The sequence below is a fragment of the Camelus ferus genome, chromosome 23, assembly GCF_009834535.1.
Source record: "Camelus ferus isolate YT-003-E chromosome 23, BCGSAC_Cfer_1.0, whole genome shotgun sequence".
In the NCBI taxonomy this organism is placed as follows: domain Eukaryota; kingdom Metazoa; phylum Chordata; class Mammalia; order Artiodactyla; family Camelidae; genus Camelus; species Camelus ferus.
In genome coordinates this window covers 17807961-17831649 of record NC_045718.1, presented here as the reverse complement: position 1 = coordinate 17831649, position 23689 = coordinate 17807961, and the positions used below count along the sequence as shown (strand labels likewise).

Here is a 23689-nt window from a genome sequence, read left to right as displayed (position 1 = left end):
CAGGCTTGGCGGCTGCTCTGTTTTGCCGCTTTTCATGTTGTCAGAGGATCTTCTTGGGAACAAATGACTCAGCAACCTGAATCTCTGGGACTGAGCAGCCTAAGTGCCTTTTGAGAAGTGATTGGACGTATTCACCTAGGCCCTAAAATTCTGATCCCGGGAGGAGTGGACGTCCAGACTGCTTTCACTCTTGGTTCTCCAGGCTGCCGTTCAATATGGTTTCTCCAGATCCTGCCCCAATGGAAGGATCTCACTCACGGGGTAAGCAGGCAGTATTTTAATTACCCTTCTGGTCCTTAGGAAATTCCAGGGAGAAAAAGGTCCTGGTTTGGGGCCAAAAAAGCAGACAGCAACAAAAATCAGCTACGGCTGTAATTCTGGACTTGTCTGTGGCAGAAAGAGTTAATAGGATGGTGGTCTCAGGGTGGGGACCATTTTTCTCTCATGTTCAGGAGAAACTCATATAGTTCAAGAAAGGATGACGCCACAGCTAGCGTGGGACAGCCCGGTCTGGATTCTGGGTGCTGTCACTCAAAGAGTTAAGCTAGTGTTGAGGCCGAGAAGCCCTCAGAGAAGGCGTGAGCCTTCGGGGACCAGGCCCTGTGTGCCCCAGAGCAGGGAGGTCTGGGCTAGGAGAGAGGCTGAGAAGAGTGGCCAGGGAAGTGGAGTGTAGGCCTAACTTTTTTTTGCCTTGTTTGACCAGCCTTGGCACTGCCCTCCGGCTCTCCAGGGGAAAAGCTGCAGTTCTGCTCTTGCAACACAAGGAGCAGACTGGAGAATTTAGATCTGCGTCACAGAGCTCAGAGAGAGAGAGAGAGAGAGAGAGGAGAGGGGAGAGAGGGAGAGAGAGCGAGCGCTCCGTCGATACGTCTGCTAGCAACAGCCGTGCTGCAGCAGAGAGAGAGAGAGAAATCAAGAAACAAGTCATAGCAACACCGGGCACCAGGTTCTGCCAGCTCACTTGCCAAGCGTTCAGAAATCTGTCCGGGGCCGGAGGCCTCTGAGTAGCCTAGACTAAGGAGATGACACGCAAGGTGGCACGGGCGGTTCCCGCGGGGAGGAGGTGGGGTGGCTGTGGGGGGCAGGGGTGGGAGCAGGAGGTTTCGGGGCGACGGTGGAAGGTTTAATGGGACCAGTTTCTGGAACATTCGGGACTGCGGCACCTTACGGCCGACCGAGATTTGGGTCTGCGCAGGCGACGATGGGTGGTCCGATGGGCTTCAGGACTTGATGGCGTAACCCCCTTCTTCCCCCACGTACGTATTTGCTGGGATCGGGGGCGATGTCTCTGCGTATGTGGGTGCTCTGTCTTTCTCACCTTCTTTCTCGCTTTTTGCTATTTTTTTTCTCTGAGGGAGGGTTTTTTTCCACTTTAATTTCTGTTTCCTTAGTGTCAGCTGCTCAAGCCTGACCAGGGTAGAGGAGAGAGGAGCAAGCCGTCCCCGGCGTCCCACCTGACCTCCCGGCCTTTACCCCCATTTCCTTCTGTTGGACAGACAGACAGACAGACAGACTGGTTTTCCAGGTTGTTTGGGTGTCAGCATCTGTCTGTCTGTCTGTGCGGTTCTCAGGTGGAAGGTAGGGAGTGAGGAGGAAGGCGAGGGGGCAGTTTTCCAGGGCTTGCCTCGTTGAAACGTTCGGCCCTGGGAATCTGGGGCTGGTGGGGAGCAGGTGGGCAGGATGGGGCGTGGGCTGGGAGAAGTGGGGTAAAGCTGGTAGGTCTGTCACTGCGTAGTTGGGGAAAGTGGGGAATGGTGACGCAGTCACTGTTGGATCTTGTTAGGAGCTCTTGGGGGACAGGTAGTGAGGCTCCCAGGATCTGTAGGACCAGCCGAGAGGGGTTAAGGATGAGCTGAGAAGGGAAGCTCGCATTTAGAGATTAAATGTCATCCTTTTGGCGTTGGAAAGTTGTTTACCTTGCGCTCTCTGTGTCTCCATGTTGGCACCCTTCCAGTTCACATGTGATGGCCTTCCTTGTACTGCTGCATCATTAACTAAGTGACTGAGCTGGCCTTCCATTGGCCAGGGGAGGGCTCTCACTCCAGACACTTCCTCTGATTGGTGGGTGGGCCAGTGGCAGGTGAAAACCTTTTTTTGATTGGCTGAGGGCAGGGTATCAAATCTGAATTTGCATTTCACTTGCTTAAAGGAGAGGGGGGGAGAAGCCCAGCAGCTTTCTAAAATCTGTTTAGGGGTGTGCGTATGCTCCTGTGTCTGCCTGCTTTTGACTGACCAGTTGAAGCCTCTTCCTGTGCCTTTTTTATTTCATGCACTATTAGGAAGAGGAGCTGAGGGCTCCCCAAACTTTTTCTCAAAGGGGCGAAGGTTGGGGGAGAGGGGTGGGCAGAGGGTTGACCAAACTGGAAGGAAATATTTATTATTTAGTTTGGTGTCAGAAAAGGGAATTTTCCGATCAGCCACACCTCAGTGTTGCGGCAAAATAATTCTTGGCTCCCCTGGAAACGCATGGGCAAGGTAGGGCAGAGCTGCTGCCTCCGCCGTTGCCACCACCCTGGGCTTCCTGCTGACTCTGGGCTACTCCCCGGGGACAAGAGATTTGCATTGACGTCCCCGGCTGTCCAGAGCCCATTATGGGAAGGACCTGCCTTCTGGAAGCTGCTGCTCCCTGGTGCCCGGAAAGGTGAGGATGGGGACTGGCCCGGGGACGCTGCTCAGAAACTGCGTGTTTGGTGGGGTCTCTGGGAAAGCCATGGGCCACGAGAGGTTTGGAGGTCCCAGGTTAGAAGGGCTTGTCATCCTGGGGAGTGAGGAGAGTGAGAACAAAACTAGGGCAGCAGGCTGCTCGCCTCTGGTTGGGGGAGGAGGACTTGGAAAAAATCAGGGTCCCCGCTCCCCATCCGGTCCTTGATGCAGTCCCTGCGTCCGTGGGGAGGGGGTTTCGGAGCCCTGCGCCTTGCGCAGTGGCCCCCACCCATGACTGCGCATCTGGGAGCGCAGTGCGCCCTGGGTCTCCGGCCTAGGACAGCACCGCCCTTCTTATTACATAACAGAGGGCACGCTGTGCCTTCTCGGCCCCTCCTTGCAACCCCACCTCCTGGCTCCCCAGGGCCCACAGAGCTGGGGAGGGTCTGAAGGGGGAGCAGTGGAAGACTTCACCCCTGGAGGGTGGCCCTTGTCCAGTCAGTGATAGGAACTGGGTTTGAAGATGGAAAGGGGCTGCGGTCCCCTGTCTTGGGGTATGGAAGGAGAATGCCCTTCTGAATGCCCCGTGTCACCTATGGCCCCCAAGACCTCTCGGGGGATAGGGCGATGCCCTTCTTTCTCTCTTGTGCTTTCTGCTTTTTGAGAGGAAGTTTGTGAAGGGAAAGACATGACAGTTGTGAGAGTAAAGAAGTTGGGGGGGCACCCAGTTGGGAGGTGGTTGACAGTTCCCTCCCCTTGTCTCTGGTTTTTCCCTTTCCCTGGGTCGGTGGAGAATATGTTTGAACTGCCTTTATCATAAGGCTGCCATTTTGGAGGCATTTCTGCTGGTCTCCGACATGGTGGCGTTGGTTTTTCTGGTCCTGCTGTGCCAGTTCCGCAGAGTGGGCGGGGGGCGGGGGCTATGACGGAGGAGGGGAGGGGGGCAGACGCGCAGCAGAGGCGGGCACAGCGGTGGCTGCCGCAGTGACGGTGGCCTCGGGCAGGACCGCCCAGTCCCACCCTCGGACGCAGCCCTGGGTGGGGGTCCCACTGGCTGGGACCCTGGCTTTGCCAGAGCATGGGCACTGCTAACCGTAGGCCTGGGTCTCCCATGCCTTCCTCAGCCTGAGGCTTAGAGCAGTTCAGGGGGTGGTGGGGCGAGCTGAGTTTGGTGGAGAGGGAGTGGAGGCAGAGATACGGCAGCTCGTCTTGGACGTGTCGGACCTGTGGTTTGTGTTCCCCAAATAGGCTGTGTCCCTGGCAGTCTCCCCATGGGGACAGGGAGTGGGATCCATGGCAGCTCTGAGGATGTGTTTGGATGGCCCTGCCTTTTTGCCGTTCTCTCTCTCCTCTGTCCCTCCCCATACCCCCTGCCAGAGCCGTGGTTCCAGCTGTAGTCCTCCAGCGAGGCTCCCTGCTGCCCGTCAGGCCCTCTGCTCTCCAGGCCCTTCTGCGTGCAGCGGCCATCTTGTCTTCCTTGCTCAGAAATTTAAAATGGTTTCTCGTCCTTTCCAGAATGAGGTCCCTTCCCTCCAGCAGGACGCTGAGGGCTGTCTGTAACTTAGTCTTGTCTTAGCTTTCCCATGCAGTCTCTCTCGGTTTCCCTCGGTGGACCACGTATTCCAGCAGAACCAAGCGACTTACTTTCTCCTGCTTTTTCTCTCTCTCTCTGTCCTCACTAGTGATGCTTTCCACGCCTCCTCTCCACCGCACCCACCTGCGGCAGCCCCGCCGTCTTCCGCGGACCTTTCCTGATCACCTTCGCGGGCGGCAGTTCTCGTAACCACCCCTGCCCCCTTCGCCTAGGCTCCCATGTGCTTTACCCCTCTTTTATGCCCCTTTGGTGGTGCTGTGGCTCTTTGTGTGCAAGTCTCGTGTCCTCTGTTAGATTGTGATCTCCAGGAAGCCAGGGAAAAGAAGAAGGGAAGCGTGTACCTATTTGGTGCTTTCTGTTTGCCAGGTATCGCATCAAGCTCGTTCTCGGCAAGAATTTCGTCTGTTCTTCACCGCAGCCCTGCGAGGCACGTCCCATGGCCGGTAAGTGTTCTGATCGTGATTCGAACCCTGGTCTCTCAAAACCTTTGCCTTTTTCTTCTCTCAGTCTTCAGTGTCTGCAAAATGCCTCTTACGAGGTCGATCCTCAAAATGTGTCTATTTAAGGAGTTTCTAAGTCCCTGATGTTCTGTGGGAGTTTGGGTGGCTCATCTTCCTGCGCCCAAGATCTGGGTGGCTTAGCTCTTCTGTGCCACCCTCCCTACTGCCTTATTGATTTTCTCCTCTTCCTTTGAGAGCCAGGTTCACCCAAGATGGTGGGGGGGTTTTTTGGTAGCTGAAATTGATGGACTCACAAACTTCAGTTATCCTGGTCACCTTCCTCTTGGAGGAGGTGGGGTGGTCTGTAGCATCTTCGGAGCAGAATGAGCTCCAGAACCCGGAGGTCAGTGGAGGCCACAGAAGGCAGGGAGCAGAGACATTGCACTTGGGCAGACCTGCGTGTGCATCCTGACTCTGCGTCATCTTAGCTGGGTGGTTTTAGACGAGTCATTTGATTTTTTTGTCTTACTGTCCTCAGCCAGTGAGATGGAGCCACTATACCTACTACACAGAAACACCTAATATATTTCCAGGCAAATAGGTTCCCAAGAGAAAGTGATGCAGCTCCCTTCCCCTTGCCCAGTTGTCTACCGGGGACTTAAGAAAGAGACATAGCAGGTGGCTCAAGAAGAAATGGGGGAGAAGGGAGTGTGTGTGCCTTCAGCAGAGGTATCAGCAGGGGCAGGGGAGGTGGTAACTGGGCAGCATGCACCTGAGACCTGCACGGTGGTGCCTTCCCCCACCCTGGAGTAAGTACCCGCTTTTGCATCAGGAACACCTGCGTCAGGAAGACGCCATGGGCACGGAGCCGTGAGCATTGGCAGTGGCAGAGTGAGGGTTAACCAGTGAACCTTCCTGGGAGCCTTCTGATGCCAGGTTAGTTTCCCTTCTTTGCAGTGACTGCCTGCTCCCTGGCACTCTTGCATCCCCGTGGGAGGGGAGTTGGATGCCCTGAAGCCCCTCGTCACTGGTTCCGGGGCTGCAGAGCAGAGAATGACGACAGCCCGTGAGTCGTCAGCCGACGGCAGCGGGGACCCTGGTGACGGCTGCTTTGTTGTTTTTTTCCTCTTTGGATGATGACTCAGTGTGTCAGGAGCCGAGAGATGGAGCACTCAAGCCGAGTGGCCAGGATGTTCTGTCAACATGAAAGCAGCAAAAACAGCTTGTCGGGGCTCAGAGCTGACCCTGAGCTGGGGTCATTTTCAGGAGGGTCTTGGCAGGGGAAGGGCCACTCCCAGGCATCGAGTTGGGGGCGACATCGGGTAACCCAGCTAGGTTTTGTGGACCCTGTGTTTTAGAATCTGAAAAGAAAATGCAGCTGTTTGTGTTATTAGATGAGTTTGGCAAACAGGATCGTAGCTTGAGGTCTTCTCGCTGGTCCCCACTGAGAGGCATTTTCCCAGGTCCAGAAAACTCTTTGGGGTTTCTCACTGTGGCTCATTGCCTTGGATGGAGGGCAAGTCCCTTCTTGGGGCAGGGGTGGGCCCGACAGTCCTACTGCCTGTCATGGGGATGTGGTGTCTTAGGTTTTCTCTGCTGGCATCACGTGAAGACGGTGGATCCACATCACCAGCTTCAAGCTGAAGACCACCTCCCAGCGTCCCCTTCCCTTATCATCCCAAATCACAGCTTTTCTTCCCCGCTTCATCTTCCTCACCTCCGCCTTAGGTGAAATGGCGGACCTTGAGTTCTCGACCTTGTGTGTGTGCGTGTCATCATGGCGGCTCAGGGTTCTAGGCTTTTCTTGAATCTGCAGCATTGCGCTCCATGCGCGTGACATCCCCCCAGCCCCGCCCCGCCCGGCCTGCCCGGCCCCGCCCCACCCCGCCCCGCCGTGCCTTCTCAGGAGCAAGAGAGAAGATGGGCCTCCATTGCCACTGAGCCTCAGCCAAACCACTATCCCCGGCATCTGGCTTCCCGTCTCTCCTCCCGCTTCTCGGCCAGTGTCTGGGGCAGAGGAGCAAACAACTTGTGGGAAGAGATGGAGGGGCAGCCTGGCCGCAGAGCCCCCTGCCTCCTTTCCCCGTGTGCCACTTCTCAACCTCACGCTTTCCCGTGGATGATGCCAGCACTGACATTTGTCACCGAGCACCTCCTCCTCTCCCCATGGACCTCCCCGCGTGACTCATGTGGGATCCAGAAGGAGTGGCTCTGGGGCCTTGGGAGCCAGAGGGAGCAGGGAGACCTGGTCCAGGTCATAGCGGAGAGAGACAGGCAAGGGATAGGGGCTCGCCATCCCCAGCTGAGCCTTGAGTGGGCTTTGGGTTCAGCCCCAGCCCCTTTGCGTCATGTCTTTTTCAGCCTGAGTAGAGAACAGCTTGACCTAAAAAAATTGTATATATGTGGGTGTTGGATCCTTTGTGGCTCTTTGTCCAGAAGCTGTGCATGTGATGAGAGCCCGGCTCTGTACTTCAGAGCACTCTGTTGTGGCTCAGGTTTGTTTTCGGAAAGAGGTGATGGACGGGCCGTCCTTGATGAGACCCTGTGCCCACTGGGACTGGCATGGTCTTGCCTCTGTCAACGGATGGTGAGCCGCAGTAGAGGGCCGGGTCTGGGGGCCGCATATTAAGCCCAGAGGGGACCCTGACTGGGGCCTGCACATGCACTGCCTGGTTGGCCCTGGGAGCTGAGCCCACCTTTCACTTCTTCCTTGCAGAGAACTCAGAGAAGTTCAGCTCCACGAATCGGTGACGGCCTTTTGGAGACTCGGGCTCAGCTGACGATGGTGCTGGTGAGCAGAAGACAGTCGTCATCCTGGGGGATAAATGTGTATCCGTTTGCGTTTATTTGGAACAAAAAAAAAAAAAAAAAGGAGATGCCTGGCAGCCTGGCTCTCTGCAGTAAGTATTCGTCTGCATTCTTTTATTCCCTCAAACGTCGGAAGTGGATAGATGCTTATCGAACCCAGCCAGCTCCTGTGCCTTCTCCATTCTTCCCTGCACACCCCCGCCCCTGGTCCTCCAGAAGAGAGGACTAGATCGATTTTCTTGTGCTGCTGGAGAGCTGCAGAGAGGCTAGAACTCAGTGTTCAGCCTCCACACATCCCCCTCACATTCAGGAGAAGAAGTCGATTCTCCCTAAAACGGAGCCAAAAGGCCAGGTCCCTCAAAGCAGAGTGTTTACGGGCTGAATGGAAGGGCCCTGCCTGCCCTCACTGCCCGCAGCAGGGAGGTGAGGCTCTCAGTTGGCTGGCTGGGGGAGTGTGGGCCTTGCCAGAATCTAGCATGGTTCTCTGCCAAGTTCTAGCTCCAAATCTCTAGGCCGGTAGGAACCTAGACTATATATAGCATTGTGCTAAGCAATTCTTATCAGACGTGTCTGCCCTCCCCTTCGGGAGAGGAGCGCTCTGTCAGAGAACCAGAGCCTGGAGAGTGTGAGCCAGCTCCGTGGGGCCTTTTATTCCAGGAAGGGCTGTGCACACATGCATGTGTGCGTATGTGTGTGCGTGTGCATGCGTGCACACACAGGAGGGCCAGGAGGGACTGGTGGTTCTTGATGGATACCGGGTTTGGAGGAATGGCTGGGGCACACAATGTGGCTGAAAGCACAGTGTGGTCTCCGGTGTGTCTTCCTGGTTTCCTGTTTGCCTTGCTTTGCCCAAGGATGCCTTTTGACCTCTCTCTTCCTCCTTTTGGACCTCCTGTCTTCCCTGCCTTCCTCCAGCCCTCCCTCGTCCTTCCTTTGATTTTCTGTAGGCTATATGGGGCAGGCCCAGCTGTGGGCATCCGGGAGCTTGTCTGCTCTCCACCCTCACCCGCCTTTGGGCTTTCTGGGAATCTGGCTGGACTGGCAGAAGGGGGTCAGCTGTCCTCAGAGTTGCTGGGTGGTACAGGGCAGAGTGGGCTGGGTATCTGCCTCCGCCCTTTGAGAGGTGCTGTTGAGCCCCCAGTTTGCGTGATTCTGTGACCGCAAGTGCTAATAGATATGACCTGATAGATGTGTCTTGTCAGCGTGTCATCATGAGGCTGCTTGTTGGCAACCAGATGCGGCAAGGAAGATAGGATTTAACCCCGTCCTTGCCTCCCAGGTAAGTCAGGTGTGGGCCGCCCTGTTTCCCTGCCCACCCAGGGCGTTTTCCTTATTCAGTGGGGAATCCTCAGACTTCTTCATTCAGAATCTCCCAAACAATTGCTCTCTTCTTCCCATTCTCCTCCTCCTGGCTTTTCTGTGAATGGGGTTAGTAACCAGCCAGGGTTGGGGGCAGGGCGGCCAGCCTGAGTGGTCAGGCGCTGGACGTGTGGGAGATGGCGGGGTGTGGCGGTTGGCAGAACACTTGGGGCTCCCACAGTGACTGACCGACTGGGAGTTTGCTCCGGCCCCTGCGTCTGGCACGAGATTCTGGGTGCTGAGCCCTCAGAGGAGCGGGGAGCCTGCCTGGCCCCTGGGCCTTCTCTTTCCCGTGTCCTCTTGTCCTGAGACCTGAGTCCAGGGCAGTGCTTGGCGTTTATAGACTGTGGGCCTGGTAGTGGACATCTTTCCTTACTTTGATTTTTTTTTTTGGTTTTTGGGGGGTTTTTTTGAGTGAATCACTTTTTCTTTCTAGGCCCTCAGTGCCTTACTTTAAAAAAAATTCCCAGCGAACCATTACAGAGCATCTCCAGGCAGTTGACGCAGAAATGTTTTTTTGCCTCTGCCTCACTTGGTGCTGGTCGCGGTGGTAGCAATGGTGATTAAAAATGACGAGGCCTGAGGAACTGGGGAGGCCTGTGGCCTCACGGAGACGGGGCAGAAAGCAGGCCGTAGGCGGCCGCCACACCGCCGGGAAGTCTCTCTTCTGTCAAGTGGTTTTCCTGCCACGTTCTGGGCCAGCAGGGCCCGTTGAAATGGGCTGACTGCAGATTTGTCTGGGGTCTAATGATAAAAGGGATGGTGCTGGTCACTTTATGATGCTCTTGGCTAGTATCAGGGGGCACCTGGGGGATCCCAGCCCTCTGCCCATGCCCGTGGATGTGGGTGTTGTCTCACCTCCCCACCCCCACCCACCCCCACCCCCGGAAGTCTGGTGCATTCTGCCTCCCAGTGTTTTACCTTCTCCCTTCCCATCTGAGATGAGTCTCTGAGTTGGCTGCGAGCAGCCTGAGATCCTCACTGAACGAGGAATCCAGGGCTGTTTGGAAGAGTCCGGTGTCTCTTCCTTCAAGGAATTTGACAAGTCTCAGCCCCTCCAGCAGTAACGTAGGGAGGAATGGCTAGGGGTGTTGGACCTGGAACTTGAATAAAGAGGAGAGATCAGCTTTGGTGCAGCTGGGGAGACGAAGAGGAGCGGCCAAGTCCCTCAAGATGTGTCGGCTGGAGTCTGGCCAGCGCCGGCTGTCGGGCTGGAGCCAGATGGGGCTGCCAGCCGTACCCGGGAGCCTCCACTCGCCTCTGTGCAGTGCGCCCCCGTTCACAGCCCTGCCCTTGGCTTGGCTGGCATCACCAGAGTGGGAAGCAAAGGGGAAGCTGGTTTTGCTCTTTGAGACACATTTGTCTCTGCGGCCTCTGGTGTTCCGGGAATTGCAGTTGGTGCTTCCCTGCTGCTGCTTCTGGTTTTGTCCCTCATCTGGTTCTTTCCTCCCTGCTCACCAGCGGGGCTTCTCCTGACATGACGTGGAGCATTATGTGTCAGCAGTCGGGCGAGCAGAACAGTTGGCATCCCCTGAGAGGGGGGCCTCTCAGGCCAGGCGTCGCTGGCATGGCTTTCTTGACCTTTGGATCCCTGCGGTCTGGGAGCTGGGAGGCAGCGTGGGGCCTTTCCCACGTGGGGTCCAGCAGAGGTTAACAGAGCTGGTGGCACTGGAGCCCTGGTGGTGTGGCTTGGCCAGGAGATGTGGGGGAGGGGCTCTGCCAGGGGACCTGATTGGTCGGCACCTCCCCAGTCCATTGAATCCTGGTCTGGTCGGGGCTGTGAATTGTTTAATGCATATCTTGGCTGCGTCCCCTGGCGCGAGTGCCCCCGAGGCTGCAGCCGCAGCTTTAGAGAGGATCTGTACCTCGTGCGGGTCACCGTTTTGGGCGTGTTGCCTCCTCTGAAATATGTGAGAGAGAGCGCCTTTTGCACTAGCCGGCTGTCTGTGGGAGGCCCTCGTTTTGCGCTGCTTTTCTGGGATTTGGAGTGTCTGGGAGGAAAGTGGAGACTGGGTTGGGTTTCTTGCTAGCTCTTTCCACAGGAGCTGCTCGTGGGCTGATGAGGCCAGAGAACACCTGCAGGTCCGCAGGCCGGTACGGAGCCTGACGCAGCAGTGTGGAGCCCCGGCAGGGGAGGAGCTGGGGGCGACGAGGAGGGAGAGAGCCATGCCGGGGATGGTTGTGCAGCGTCTGACCACAGGATCAAGTCCAGGAGAGGGTCGGAGGATGTGTCCGTTGCTCAGCCGAGGCTGTCTGCTGCAGCCTGAGTGGACATGTGTGTGCGTGGAGCCCAGATCAGGGTCTGTAACGAGGCATGAAGGCCTGAGACGGGCATCAGAGTTCTCGGTCTCAGGGGTGCAGTCCAGGGAAAGGGAAACTGACCTTTGTTAAGGGCCCCCCTTTGCTTATCTGATTTCGTCCTATGGTGTAGGTGTTACTTCCCTTTTATGGTTAAAGACACTGTGATTGTTAAGAGACTTAACCACGGTCACACACGTGGTAGAGGTGGCCTTGTTGAGATTTAAACCCAAGTCTTTCTGACTCCAACGCCTGTACTCTTTCTTCACCCTCTTGGGCTAAAGTCAGAAATTTTGAGGAGGTAAGACCCGCAGAGGATAGGCCGCCAAACCAACTGATGTAACCCAGAGTGAGAGGCCAGGCACCCAGGTGACTTTGCAGTCACAGGGATGACTGCACCACGTCCCTTTTTGGGGAGACAGAGCAGATGCATGTACCCTTTGGTGTCCGTGGACAGGCAGCGGAATACATTCCTTCTATGAATATGTATTCAGCCTCTGCTGTATGTGTGCGGGGGATTGTTCTAGGTGCTGGGATGCAGAACTCAGTACAACCAAGTTTCTGCTCTCGTGGGGTATACATTCTAGTGGGCAGAGATCATTAATAATAGTGAATAGAATTTAAAAATAAAGCAGACATATGTGGAAAAGGAGGGGACCCATGCATAAGGACGGGGATCCAGCTGTTGATCGGAGAGGGAATTCGAGAGACTACAGGACCTCGGCTACCTGGGGAAACCATATTGACTGAGCCTCCAAAGAGTTAGAGCTGATAGGGCTGCTAAGCCCTCTCTGTGCCTATCAGCTCTGAAAATCCCTCCAGGGTGCACGGAGCTCACAGGAACTTGTGGTGAGTCAGGAATCGAGGCGGCAGTAGACAGCCAAGCCCTTGGTCACCGGCAGACTCGGGTTTTTTCCATCAGCCGTGGTTGCGCCTGACCTTCCGACTCCCACCCTTCCCGGTCGCCAGCTGGCACCTCTGCTTCAGCCCGGTCACCGTGCCCCTCTCTTGTCCACGCACCCCAGGGGAACATGTGGGTTACGTCTCTGCCGAGTCATTGGTCAAACACAGGCCTGCAGGAGGCAGAACTCAGCTGAGCCTCTCCTGCCAGAGGGCCTGATTCCAAGATTATGGCGATTGGGAAGGGACGGGCGGAGGGGAGGCGGGGAGAGTCACCTTGTGTCAGATGCATGGACAAGCTTTGTGTCTGGAGAGTTGAGGCAGGCTGGTGGCTGGAGGCGGGGGGAGGGGTGTTTCCTGTGTGCGGCTCCAGGGCCCAGGACTTGTTTACCCGGCGGGAGTGGAGTGGCTGCCGCCCGGGTGAGTCAGGCCACGTGATTCTCCCTCTTTGGCACCGCAGTCCTTGACGCCTGGTCCACCCTGACCGCGGAGGCTGCCACCTGCTGCCAGGGGGCTGATGTTGCACAAAGGTGGGGTGTAGGTTTTGGTGGCATGTGGTTGAGGGGGCACAGAGAAAGTGGGCCTGTGTCCCCTGGTGGAGACGAGTCAGCAGCCACGGGTTCTGGACTTGCTCACTTCACCTCTTTGGGCTCAGTTTCGTTACCTGTAAAGCGAGAGGGTTGAGCCAGAATCTTTTTGGAGGTTCCTGCCAACTTTGATCTGGGGGCGCCCTGGATGTTCGTGGAGATGTTTCTTAGCCAGAAACTCAAGATGAAGAAGACTAGATCTGAGTGGCAAGAGAGGTGAGGAGCCTTGAAGACACCTCTTAGAGCAGCTGGAGTCCTGTTTTCCGCAGGGAGACGGTCGGCATGATTTAGGGCAGGTGGGTGGAGTTTTCAAAGGACCCTCCTGAGAAAAGTGCGAAGGTAACGATGGTGTGAAGGTAACTGAAGGTGATGGATGAGGAGCCTCCAGGTGACCGAGGACGTGGACCCCTGCTCCCAGCAAGAGGCTTGTCTGGAGATGGGCCGTGGAGTGGCAGGGGGTGGCTTGACATGCCGTGTTCTAGGAAAGATGTGCCATCCTTTCTGGCCCTGAATCCTGGAGAAGACAGGACTGCAGGGCCCTTGTGTCCTGTGCCTTTGCTGAGACTCATCTTCAGAGCCTGTGCCCCTTTGCTGTCAGAAAGTTTTCCTTTATATTTAGCCTTCTTTTCTGATGTGGTTGTTTAAGCCCTTGTATTTAAAAAAAAAAGAAAGAAAGAAGAAGACAGAAACAAAAATATCTCAGAGCCACCAGTCCCATTTTGGGTTTTTAGTCTTGAGTCACTCTTTAAAAGACAGCAGAAATGAAATGCATACAGCAAAGCCCAGGGTCGCAGACCCTTCTGGACGGTTGTGCAAGACCAGGCTGGGGCCAGGAGTGGCGGGGCCTCAGCCTTGCTTCTCCATGGCAGCCTTCGTCCTTGCCGTCCGCTACGTCTCCTGGGCTGCGTGGGTAGGAGCCCTGAGGCTGAGGCACACATTGTGCAATCTGCTAGACAGAATGCAGAGCTTTAAAAATAGCTACACTTCTGCAAGATGCTATCTGCTTGCCACTGTACTGGACACTTACCTGGGGTTTGTAACTATGAGGCCCCCTGCCCCGGATGGTGTGGGGACCAGGGATTTGGGCTAGGATGCCAGAGGGAGAGGAATTGACTAGTCTCATGCACCATGCGATGTTTCACGGCTCTTTTCACCTTTGCTCGCTCTTTTGGCCCCCATGCAGCCCTGTGAGGGCAGGTGGGTGGTGTCACCCCTGTAGTGGATGACACCGAGCCAGAGAGAGTCCTTCCCAGATCCAGCTGCTTCAACCTGCTTCATTTGGGCCACCACGCAGGTCCCCTGACTCCACGGTTGTTACTTTCTCGGGTTCTAGTTGTGTTCTTCCAAGGGCCAGTGGGGTGGGGCAGGGATGGGGGCGTGGATCTTGGACAAGTTCACTTGATCTCTTTGGGCCTGGGGTCCCTTCTCTATGTATTGAAGGGGTGGGAAACCTCAGAATATCTAGCTCGTCCTGTTCTCCATTCTTTCACCTTCTTGGAACTCTTGTGAAAGCTGGCCTGGACTTCTTGGCTGGGAAGCCAGCCATTCACCATGGGTTTCTGGTGAGGTTCCCTACCCATGGAAGCTTCTGGAATATGTGGTGCTTCAGACCATTCTGACACATCTGTATGGCCTTTCCAGCATGTGCATAGAGCCATGTTTCTGCTAAGTAACATCCTTAGAAACCGAGGCCCCAGCGTGAGGTCTTTGAGGTTTTTCCATTGGATTCATAAGGCCCTCCTGGGGCTTTCCCAGCATTCACGTTGCATGTGTGTTATCTGTTCCTTAGCTGCTTGCTGTGCAGTGCCCGTTGGAAGAATTGGCTAAGGTACAATGTCAGGTAAGATACTGGAAATGCTGGCTTCAGCTCTGATGGTTTGCTCTGTGATTGACCTGGAGAAATGGCCTTCCCCATGGTGGAGAAGGTGGGCTGGAGCATTCTTGGATGTCAGTTTTCCTGAGTACTCAGCACCACCCCAACCCTTGACAAGGGATGCCGAGGCAAAGCGCAGGCTGCACGTCTTCCTGGCCAAGTGGCCTGCGTGATCTTCATTTAAATAGACCAGAACTTGTGTGAAGGGGCGAGAGCAGCGTTTATTTTATTTATAGCACCTTTAGCCATGACGGCTTAGGCTTTATCCCGGGCTGTTCCTTGAGGAAGCATTGGGATTGGACAGGGGGCAGTGTGCTTACAGGTCTGTAAGCGTCTCTCTATTTGTACCCCGAGTGCAGCCTCGGCTTGTTGAGAAACCCTGTGATGGGGAGGCCCCAGGGAGTTGTTATGGAGGATGCAGCCCTCAGTGACTTTACGTGTGAAGATGTGTCTTGTCGGACCCTGTTTTCCTGGAGGATGAGAACGAGGATGGCTGGACCTGCAGTGGGGAGGCTGACTCAGGCTAGACTTGAGGGAGAACCATGGCGTTCCCTTTGCTCCGGGCTCCCAAGGAAAGACAAGTCTTCTTTATCTGAGACGGGGAGACTGGATGTCCTGGACAGGGTCCTTCTGGGCCTGAATCTGAGGCTGCCCTGGAGTGGCTTGAGGTGGGGGTGCCAGGGTCCAGTGGGAACTCTGTGATGGGTCCCTCCATCTTTCCTTCCTGCCTTTGAGGCAAGCCTGAGCCTGGGGTGGGGGCCATGAGCATCGCGTCCGAAGCGCTGACCGCGTTCCCCTTGCAGAGAGAACATCTGGCGCTGGCCCTGTAGGACTGATGTTACTTGCAAATAAAAAAGGGAGAAAATCCCCCTCAGCCCTGCCAGGAAAGAGCCCTGAGCTACTCTGATTCTGAATTTGTGTCACCACCACCCACCCCTGCCGACTCCCCCAGCCCTAGGGACCTTCAGTAGGCATCGGAGATGTAAATGAGTGTGTGTTGGCTGGGGTGCAGACATGGTGAGCTGGAAAAAGACAGGAGCTGGAAGAGAAATATCTCAGGCAGGTCCACCCCTCAGGGACCACCAGCATTGCCTGCTATGCTAAGGGCGAGATGTGTGTTGAGCTGGGCATACTATTTAGAGGTGACCCAAAGCCTGAAATCAACCAGTTAATGGCTAAATGAAGGTTGTATTAAATCCGGAGAATCTTGTAGCCTTTTGTATTATTACTGCTTACGGATTCAGCACCAAAAGGCCTGACAGGTCAGGAACCTTTCAGTCCCCTCCCTGATCTGTAAGGTCATGCTTATTTTATATCACTTTTTTTTGTCTCCGTTCTCTTCTGTTTCCCACTCTCACTCACCCCTTAGGTATACAGGAACATTTGTCCATGCGTTTGTGTTGTCATTTCTTTAGGGTGCAGTTCTTCCAGTGTCTCTGACATTGTCCAGTGTATTACTTTTATTTCAAATGTAAACAAAACACAGGCTCACTGCAGAGATGAACCATCTCTGAGATGGGGCATCTCCCCACCTGGTCCTGGAGCGAGTCACCCAGACCCATGAGGAGCTGGGAATCAAGTGTGTCCTTGCTAGGACCAGCTCAGCCCACATCATGCCTTCATCTGGGGTGGGAGCTGCTTAGGCATGAATCCCCCCGGTCCTATGAGCTGTTTCTTCTTTTAAGCTTGAACCCTGAGTAGTGGCCTTGAAAGTCTGAGACCACGTGTTACTCTGCTAGGGGAGGAGGGGGACAGAGAGGGAAGAGAGGGACACAGACAGTGAGGAAGGGAACACGGGCTCCTGGCCCCTGGCCTCTCTCCAAGACAGGTGAACTCTGTGTTCAAAAAGGAACTCATTTAATCTTTTGGCCCTCGTGGTAGTTATTTGTGTTTTCTCTCCCTTTCTCTTTTCCCTCCTCTCTCTCCCTCACCGCCCCCCTGAGCACGCCCCCCCCCCGCCACCTCCAAAAGAATTTAATCTGCTGGACAACAAACAATACTGTTATAAAACTTTGAAAACAAGAGGGCGAGGCCTCCCTGACAAGGAGAAGAGCATGCCGGGTAACGGCCGAGGGAGCCTGCCAGGCCCGAGATGGAGCCAGGCGAGAGCCCTGTTGGCTGGGCACCTGGGCGCCCGCCCCCGCCCAGCCCACCAGCCGTGCCATCCCCGGTCCAGAGGGGAAGGAACTGAAACGAAAGTGGGGGCAGAGAAACACCCGAAAAGGGGAAGTTGTACGTGTTGCCCTCTCTCCCATCTGATGGGAATGCACCAGACTGTGAAACTTCCTCCTCCACCTCCCTCCTTTCCCTTCTTCCTCCTCCCTCCTCCTCCCTCCCTCCTCCCTCCCTCCTCCCTCCCTCCCTCCTCCCTCCCTCCTCCCTCCTCCCTCCTCTTCCTGCCTCCTCCCACCACCCACTGTTCCAGGTCCTGAGACTGGCAGACAGAGGTCCTGATAACAGAAAGAGGCTGGCACAGCAGTGCAGGTCCAGCTACTGGCCAGGCCGGCTGCCGGGGAAGCAGGAGAGCAGGGTGCTCCAAGTTTGGACTCCAGAACACCCTCTGCCTGCCTGGCCTCCCTCCCCTCACCTAGGGAAGTAGAGCCAGGCCACAGGGTGTGCCCGGTGCTTGGGCTCCGCCAGGTGGATGCCCAGGTTCTGGGTAGGTCCACCGCTAGGAGGTTAGCGGGCGCAGCCCTGCCTCCCTAGTGCCTGCCAGGGCCGTGCTCCAGTGGGGGATGTCTGCCTTGGGGAGATGCTCTGCTCTCCTTCCAGGAGAAATGGGGGCTGTGCCACAGAGGCCAGGCACACCTCTGGAAAGCCTCCTGGGGACGGAGATGTGTTCCTCCCAGCAAGCAGGCGTGCGGTCCTGTGAGTGGGGCTCCTGGTCAGAGACTGCATCTGTAGTGTCTTGTGGTGGCTGAAGGAGGGGGCAGCCCAGCTCCACCTGGGGAGGTGGGGAAGCTGGGTTCTGGGCATCTCTCCCTCAACTTCTAAAGTTAGATTTCACCTAAGGCTGAAGTTTCACTTCTGAGTCCGTCTGCACTGAGTCAAGTAGATGATTTGGGAGTGAAGAGGGAGCAGCGCTGGTGGTTCTCCTTTGGATACATGTTGGTTTGGACCCGTGAGCTGGGGGGAGGGCACTGTGCGTGTGTAAGAGACCATAGGCACGCTCACTCTTCCTCTTGTGGAAAGCACTGGCTTCCCTGAAAGCAGTTCCGGGCTGTGCCCGTCCTCTGCCCAGGCTAAGCCACTCTCTGGGGAACGGGGAGGGATCCCCGATCCTGTCTTCACTCCACCCCTCCTCCTTCCCTTCGCTGCCCACTGTCTCTGCTGCCCCTCGGGCCCCATGGCATCCCCAGGGCAGGGTGGCTGTGCACATCCTTCCAGCCAGCCAGCCATCCTGAGCGACGGGGCGTCCGTGCCCTGTCCTGAGTCTGGGAGATTTCCAGACCCAAGTTTTTCCGGTGGTGTTGAGGCAGAACAGAGGCCGAGGAACACAGGCCCCCATACCCCTGCCCCAAGGGCAGCCAAAATTGCCGATGCTCTGCCCACGCAAGCTGGGAGGGCAGTGACTTCTTGCCTTGTCCCCTCAGGGAGTGTTTGAGGGGCTCACTGGGTGCTGAGTGTGTCATCCCCACTTTGGGATCCAGGCCCTGGGGAGTGTGCTGGTCCCTGGGTGCTGAGCTCTCCTTTCCAGGACTGAGCTGCCAGAAAGAGAGAGCCATCCCCGTGTTGCCCCCGCCCCAGCCCCATATTCATAGACCTTTCATCTTATCACCCTTTCCTCTGATTCATTAACCACAGCTCGTTGGCAGCAGGCCCCACCCTGACAGCTCAAGACAAAATGTCCAGGACAGTGGCCCGGGGCTCGAGCCGAGAGTGACCGGAAGCTGGGCTGGGCCTCTCGGTTCCGACATACAGTGGTCTGGGGCTCACTCAAGGGCAGAAGTTCCCCCTTTTCCAAAAGGGCCTTCTCCAGGCCCCTCTCTCACCAAGATGACCCTTCCTCACTGCCAGGAGCCCTGAAACCAGCATTCCCAGTGGCAGGAAGATGGATGAGCTGGGCTCCACGTCCAGCGCTCCTCCCCCGCTCTGGCTGGAACTTGCGTCAGTCATGTAAGTAGCTGTGACTCAGCACCCAGCCGGGTCGGGAGGGAGGGAGAAGCCGCTGCCTCGCAGGAGCCTTCGCAGCGCTCTGGATCTGAACGGGCAGTGGGAGCGAGCGCAGAGCAGGCTGGCAGCACAGGGCTCCTGGAGGCGAATATCTGTTTGTTCCGTGGGTTTGCTTACAGATTTCATAAACAAGCCTTCCTCTCCTTCCCGTCTCCCACCCCTGTTATTTCTGGGGGCACCATGCTGGGCTTAGGGTTTCTCAGACTTTAAACGGCGCAGACAGCATCATTCATGGAACGCAGTGGACGCTCTGTCTGCAACCTCCAGACTGTTCTTTAAGCCGAAGCCCGTGAATGGTATTTAACCCTCAGATGTTTTCGTTTGCCCTGCACGGAGTTTTTTGTTTCTTTTTTCTTTCTTTTTTTTAATGTATCCGGTTCTGCATGCCTTTAGACAAAACGTGGCCTCTCCAGATCACTGTACTTCTGCTGCCCATGGTGGCTGCTTCTCTGTCTCGAGTTTCCTGCCCAACCTCTCCATGAATTGTAAGGCGCAGTGACCAGTCTGTGCTAGCTCCTCTCTTTTTGCGGGGACCATCGGCGCCTGTTCCAGAGGAGGGCAGGCCCCAGTTCCTAGAGCCCGGGCTGAGCAGGAGTCACAGCCGCTGTGTTATGATTCACAGTGCGGTGACCTTTCCTCCACCCTCGGGTCCCTGCCCAGGCAGAGGAGTGTCATAGGCACGAGGGGGTGGAAAACCTCCAAATCGGATGTGGGCACAGAAGTGGACTGGGGCGGCAGCAGGCTCCCCAGGCCCTCTTCCGGCACCACCAGCACCTCCTGGAGCCGACACGCCCTCGGAGTCCTTCCCCCTTGCTGGTCAGCTTGCGTGGTGGGGCCACTAGGCTGAGGGGGGAGAACCCCGCCACCCGCCTTTGACGGCAGAACGCTGAGCAGGCTGGGGCTTCTCAGGCTGCCTTCTTCCAGATCGAGTTGGCCCTCGGGCTGAGTGCCAGGAAGAGCACGCCCGTTCTGGCTACATCAAACCACCTGGCTGCGTGCAACTAGGGAGTAAAATCAGCAGCTGGCCTCAGGTAAGTGAGTCCCTGCTTGGCTGACTTGGAGAGAGAAGCCTGATTCTGTTGGGAGGCCTGAGACCTCAACAGACCCCTGTGTCTGATGGACTTGGAAGGCAAAAGCTTCGGGTACTAAGATGACTATTCCCTTCCTCTTCTTTTAGGGTGTTTATAGCAATGCACTGTTAATGATTTTTTTGTCTCTTTTTTCAGAGGACTAAGAGTATTTTAGAACTCGAGTTGGGAGCCCAAACACGGGCTCATGTCCCTTAGTTCCCTTGGTGACAGTGCGTCCTCTGCTCTGTGCAGCCTCTCCTCTGAGCTCAGGGCTGATGCTTCCTGGGTAGCAGGAGAGACGTGGATTGATCCCCTCAACGACCAGGTGTCAGAAGCGTGTTCTGAAGGGAAAGAGCTTGATGGTGTGAGAGGGCGGCTTAACCGAGAGCCGGGCTAGACGAGGGAGCTTTCCTGAGCACGGAGTGGCCGAGCTGAGACCTGCAGGAGGACTTCAGACCACCCTGCTGACCTGGGTCGGGGGTTGGGGGTGGTAGGTATGGGAGGGTGGTTGCAGAGTGTTCCAGAAGGCGGGAGCAGCATAGGCAGAGGCCTTCTGGTGGAGGAAGAGGCAGTCTGGGTCACTGTAGGACGCCCTAGGAGAGGATTCTGTGGATAGTGGCAGTTGGAAGTTGCTAAGGAAGAAGAATTTGGCTAAAGTGAAAAGCAGGAAGGCTGAGAATTACCAAATGTTGGTCTTCTCCAACCACTCATTTCATAGGATTCAGACCACATAGTAATGACTGTCATTGATACTCACTTCTGACCTTAGAGCCTTAGTTGTGATCTGACTCATAGCACCTTCCCCCACCAGCTGTTGACTGCAATGGTCCTTATTCAGAGCCCTTGCAGGCACTGCCAAGTCCTAGCCCCAGCTCTCCCATCTGTGGCCAAGGTCTGGAGAGCCCAGTGCTGGTGTCAGATCCCGCAGGCGTCCAGCACGGGCACTGCAGGGCAGCTCATCTCCAGTGTCCCCCCAGCTCCCACAGCCAGGCCATGGAGACCCCAAAAGGCACCGGAGGTGCAGGAGAAAAAGCAGGTATCAAAGCACCACGCCTCTTGCAGAACAGATGTGCTCCCATCTCCCCTCAAGTTTTACATGTTGTACAGTCAGGTACACCCCCCACTTTCCATGCAGAAATACTGCCTGGGATTCCCACCTGCCCTCAATCTTGTTCATAATTTAAGTTCAAAACCAGAATGAGACAATGGTCCAGCTGCAGAGCAGACGGCAGTGGGCAGAGGCGCAGGGACACAGACGTCGGAGTTACAGTGGGATCAGCACCGCTCACCAGTCCTGTGACTGTGGGCAAGTTTTTGAACCATTTTGAGGATCAGTTGCTTCTGCAAAAATGGGAATAACACCTGCTTCACAGGGCTGTTGTGAGAATTGAAGAGCACAGCTTGGTGTTCAAATTTTATTTCCTTCTCTTCCCTAAAGCAGCACATCATGTTATTTTCAGGAGGCATAAAAAAATATAAGCCTTTATCTCAAGACCTGAAGAGTTGGTAGGGAACCTGAGAGATCAGTCTCTGTCTCTTCTTTTTCTTGGTTAAGGAATCAGAGGAAATGCAGGCATATATCCTTAACTTCAAACAGCCAAAAAAAGATGGTGCAATTAGGAGATGGGAAATCTCATTTGAACACCATTTGTGAATTTCAGTTTCAGGCAAAATTTGAAAACAACACAAAACAAAACTCCATTCTTGTATTAGAGGATTATCTTCTTAATACAATTTAGGACACCGATTTTTTGTGTCACAGTAGAGGATAAATCAGTTTGCCAGTTCATGGGGTGATATTGGAATGTCCCGACAATTACCTTGGGCTGGGAAGGAGGAGCCCACGCTCCTCCCGAACGGGACACGTGGGAAAGTTGCCCTGCTTCAGGTGCAGCTGGCCTTCGCAGAGAGGCTGGAGCCTCCCGGGCAGACGGGGAGCTTGTTTCCTGATGAAGTGAGATAATATTAGAAAATGCTTTGGATACTGTGAAATACTGTACAAAGCAGGGCAAAATGGATGTAAATGTTAACACAGTTTAATAATAGTTTTGATTGTTTTATTTTACTATATATATAATAATTTGTAGGGACTGGTTGTGGAATTGAATAAATTAACCTAGAATTTGTGAGTTTCTGTATTTCGACTGTCTATGTGAATTACCAGCTTTGACATTCATGTTCTTTGGAAATTACTGTGTAAGTCTCCTCCCTGCCTTTCTAATGGGTCCGTATATTATGTCCCATCACAAGTGGAACTGCAAGAAGACGTTACTGCTCGGGGCAGAGACTGGGTCTTCTGATCGCATCTCCCTTCTTTCTTCAGTGAGATCCTCTTCTTCTGGAAGCTGGTTTCACATGGTGGCTTAGATTTTTCCATCTTTGTATCTAGCACCATTTGAAATCAGTGTTTTAGGAGTAAGAATTGCAGCACAGCCAAGGGCCGACTGCAGAGGAGCTGCCGCTTGTGGGACCGGCTCTCCTCCTCCTGCTGCCTGAGCTGGCTCAAAAAAGGATGAACTTGAAAAGCAAAGTCACTCTTGAGTATGTTGGGTTGTGGAGGCAACAGTGCAGGGACTGGGTTGTGTCCAAAGTGAACTCGGTGGATTGAGCAGGGCCAGGCGTTGTTATCTTTCTGAGGACAGGTAGCAGCAGCCGCCAGCAGTAACCTGTTGGCAGGGCTTTGAGCGCGTGACTGGGCAATGCTGGGTTCGGTACTGGATTGCAGTAGGGAAGGGGGAGGTATGAGTCCCGGGAGGACTGTCTCCCATCAGCGCCGTCCGCCTGCTCCTAGATGCCCTGGAACATTCAGCTGCAGGTGCCGCACAGCTGAAGTCAGACTTGCCACCTGCACTGCCAAGGTGCAGGACCCCCGGAGCACCACTGGACCCATCTCTTACACAGGCTGACCGATTTCTCCTGGTGTTCAGAGTCTGTTTTTGTCTAGCACCATTTGAAATCGGTTATGATGTAGGGGGAAAAGCAGCAGCCTCGAGGTCTCATGCCAAGTGTGGTGAGCAACAGCCTGTGGCTTCCTGGAAGATGGATGGGCAGAGAGAGGGGAGGGGATCACGCTTTTCCTATGAACTTCCTTAGCTGCATTCGTGATACGTTATACACAGGTAATAGATCATTTAATGGATTTTTCAAAACAAATAACTGTAAGTTTCCTGATGTCCTCAGTTTGCTGAATTGTGGTAGTACTGTAAACTATAAATTGGTTGCTGTTAAGTTACCTTTCTGTTAAAAGAAGTCTGTTCATGCATCTTCACCTTAATAAATGTTTTATTATATTCAGTTTATCATGTCTCTGTTTTTCATTTATTACTTTCTATTCATCATTCCATGATGATGAACAGTGGGGCCTGAGAAGTTAATTTGCTGTGCAGACTTACCTACTTCACAGAAAATCTGAAGTAGGTTACAGCAGACAGGTTTTAAAATGTAGCCCTTTAAGACGAGAATGAATTCTCTGAGCCACGAAACAGAATGAGAAAAGATCACAGAAGAGAGCAGGGCTGCAGACCTGGGCGAAGGAGCCTATTTGCTGATGAGGACCTGGGTGCCCAGTGGGCTGCAGCCCTGGCACCTCCGTGGTCAGCGCTCCTTCAGGAACGTGGGCTTAACTGAACCTGTGCTCGCGCGGCTCTTAGAGGGAGGAACACTGACGAATTCAGGTGCAACAGGAGATGCAGGAGCCCTACTTTGGTTCTTAGTTTCTATCAACCCTTGAAGACAGGGTGAACCAGTTCTGTAAAGGTATTCAGAGAGTAGCCAAAGTCGACTTCACAGGGGAGTAAACTTGGGGACTCTATGTCCCCTTGACTGACCTTTTTGCACAGGAGATGTGTGGCCACCTCTGAGCAACTGTGGGACTTTTTATTTCACGCCAGTGCTTCTTCGTAAGTGGTGGCATCTCAGCCACCTGGGAAGCCTGTCTGAGTCCA

At 54.9% G+C, this 23689-nt stretch overlaps 1 long non-coding RNA gene across 8 annotated transcripts; it reads left to right on the top strand.

Moving 5' to 3' along the window:
- The first annotated feature begins 317 nt into the window (after positions 1 to 317).
- LOC106729104 lies at positions 318 to 23044 on the top strand. 8 transcript variants are annotated; one of them, XR_004314811.1, is made up of 6 exons: positions 318 to 1034; positions 1196 to 1256; positions 1392 to 2641; positions 4604 to 4680; positions 5510 to 5613; positions 7394 to 23044. It is a non-coding gene; the product is annotated as an uncharacterized LOC106729104 (long non-coding RNA). The 8 variants fall into 8 exon arrangements; XR_004314810.1 differs by having other exon boundaries at positions 1196 to 2641; XR_001365383.2 differs by lacking the exon at positions 1392 to 2641 and having other exon boundaries at positions 342 to 1034.
- Positions 23045 to 23689: the final 645 nt, after the last annotated feature.